We start from the raw sequence: 2500 nt of genomic DNA, 5'->3' as shown, positions 1-2500 counted from the left end.
TCTTGCCGTCTCTGTTCCATGAAACCTGGTTTGCTGGATCCTTTGAGCGAAGCTCTTTCTGTCTCCGTCTCAATAGACGAGGGTTGCCCGCTCCTTTGATCGGCAGCACGTCCGTCTCTATCCACAAAGTCCTTCTTGCCGTCTCTGTTCCATGAAACCTGGTTTGCTGGATCCTTTGAGCGAAGCTCTTTCTGTCTCCGTCTCAATAGACGAGGGTTGCCCGCTCCTTTGATCGGCCGCTCGTCCGTCTCTATCCACAAAGTCCTTCTTGCCGTCTCTGTTCCATGAAACCTGGTTTGCTGGATCCTTTGAGCGAAGCTCTTTCTGTCTCCGTCTCAATAGACGAGGGTTGCCCGCTCCTTTGATCGGCCGCTCGTCCGTCTCTATCCACAAAGTCCTTCTTGCCGTCTCTGTTCCATGAAACCTGGTTTGCTGGATCCTTTGAGCGAAGCTCTTTCTGTCTCCGTCTCAATAGACGAGGGTTGCCCGCTCCTTTGATCGGCAGCACGTCCGTCTCTATCCACAAAGTCCTTCTTGCCGTCTCTGTTCCATGAAACCTGGTTTGCTGGATCCTTTGAGCGAAGCTCTTTCTGTCTCCGTCTCAATAGACGAGGGTTGCCCGCTCCTTTGATCGGCCGCTCGTCCGTCTCTATCCACAAAGTCCTTCTTGCCGTCTCTGTTCCATGAAACCTGGTTTGCTGGATCCTTTGAGCGAAGCTCTTTCTGTCTCCGTCTCAATAGACGAGGGTTGCCCGCTCCTTTGATCGGCCGCTCGTCCGTCTCTATCCACAAAGTCCTTCTTGCCGTCTCTGTTCCATGAAACCTGGTTTGCTGGATCCTTTGAGCGAAGCTCTTTCTGTCTCCGTCTCAATAGACGAGGGTTGCCCGCTCCTTTGATCGGCAGCACGTCCGTCTCTATCCACAAAGTCCTTCTTGCCGTCTCTGTTCCATGAAACCTGGTTTGCTGGATCCTTTGAGCGAAGCTCTTTCTGTCTCCGTCTCAATAGACGAGGGTTGCCCGCTCCTTTGATCGGCCGCTCGTCCGTCTCTATCCACAAAGTCCTTCTTGCCGTCTCTGTTCCATGAAACCTGGTTTGCTGGATCCTTTGAGCGAAGCTCTTTCTGTCTCCGTCTCAATAGACGAGGGTTGCCCGCTCCTTTGATCGGCCGCTCGTCCGTCTCTATCCACAAAGTCCTTCTTGCCGTCTCTGTTCCATGAAACCTGGTTTGCTGGATCCTTTGAGCGAAGCTCTTTCTGTCTCCGTCTCAATAGACGAGGGTTGCCCGCTCCTTTGATCGGCAGCACGTCCGTCTCTATCCACAAAGTCCTTCTTGCCGTCTCTGTTCCATGAAACCTGGTTTGCTGGATCCTTTGAGCGAAGCTCTTTCTGTCTCCGTCTCAATAGACGAGGGTTGCCCGCTCCTTTGATCGGCAGCACGTCCGTCTCTATCCACAAAGTCCTTCTTGCCGTCTCTGTTCCTTGAAACCTGGTTTGCTGGATCCTTTGAGCGAACTCTTTCTGTCTCCGTCTCAATAGACGAGGGTTGCCCGCTCCTTTGATCGGCAGCACGTCCGTCTCTATTCTCAAAGTCCTTCTTGCCGTCTCTGTTCCTTGAAACCTGGTTTGCTGGATCCTTTGAGCGAAGCTCTTTCTGTCTCCGTCTCAATAGACGAGGGTTGCCCGCTCCTTTGATCGGCAGCACGTCCGTCTCTATTCTCAAAGTCCTTCTTGCCGTCTCTGTTCCTTGAAACCTGGTTTGCTGGATCCTTTGAGCGAAGCTCTTTCTGTCTCCGTCTCAATAGACGAGGGTTGCCCGCTCCTTTGATCGGCAGCACGTCCGTCTCTATTCTCAAAGTCCTTCTTGCCGTCTCTGTTCCTTGAAACCTGGTTTGCTGGATCCTTTGAGCGAAGCTCTTTCTGTCTCCGTCTCAATAGACGAGGGTTGCCCGCTCCTTTGATCGGCAGCACGTCCGTTTCTATCCTCAAACATTGCCTTTGTGATTCGCTTGTTCATAAATGTGTTGACTGATTGAAGTTGTTGGTGTCATTGTATCGTATGCCCGATGGTTCGCTTGTTAGATAGATGACAGACTCACGTGTTTGTTTTTATTTTCACTTGTTTGTTGCCTGTGCGATTCGGTTGTTTGTTTCATAAAGGTCTTGATTGATAGAAGTCTTCGGATGTGTCCTCGGATGTCATGATTGATCATTCGCTTGATAATCAGATGGATAGATGAATAACTCACTTGTTTGTATTCCCTTCTACTCGATTGTTGTTTGTGTGAGTCGCTTGTTTCATCAAGGTCTTGTTTGATAGAACTCCTGGGTGCTTTTGCATCTCATGTCCGGTGATTCGCTTGCTATCTAGATTAATAGCTAACTAACTTATTTCTCTTCTCTTCTACTTGATGCTTCTATTTGATTGTTATGTCCGATGATTAGCCTTTCAGATAGATAGTCGTGATATATAGATAGATAGTCATGATAGATAGATAGTC

This window comes from Rhopilema esculentum, chromosome 11 (genome assembly GCF_057945365.1).
Source record: "Rhopilema esculentum isolate cy_ngs chromosome 11, ASM5794536v1, whole genome shotgun sequence".
Taxonomy (NCBI): domain Eukaryota; kingdom Metazoa; phylum Cnidaria; class Scyphozoa; order Rhizostomeae; family Rhizostomatidae; genus Rhopilema; species Rhopilema esculentum.
This window is presented reverse-complemented; position numbering follows the sequence as displayed.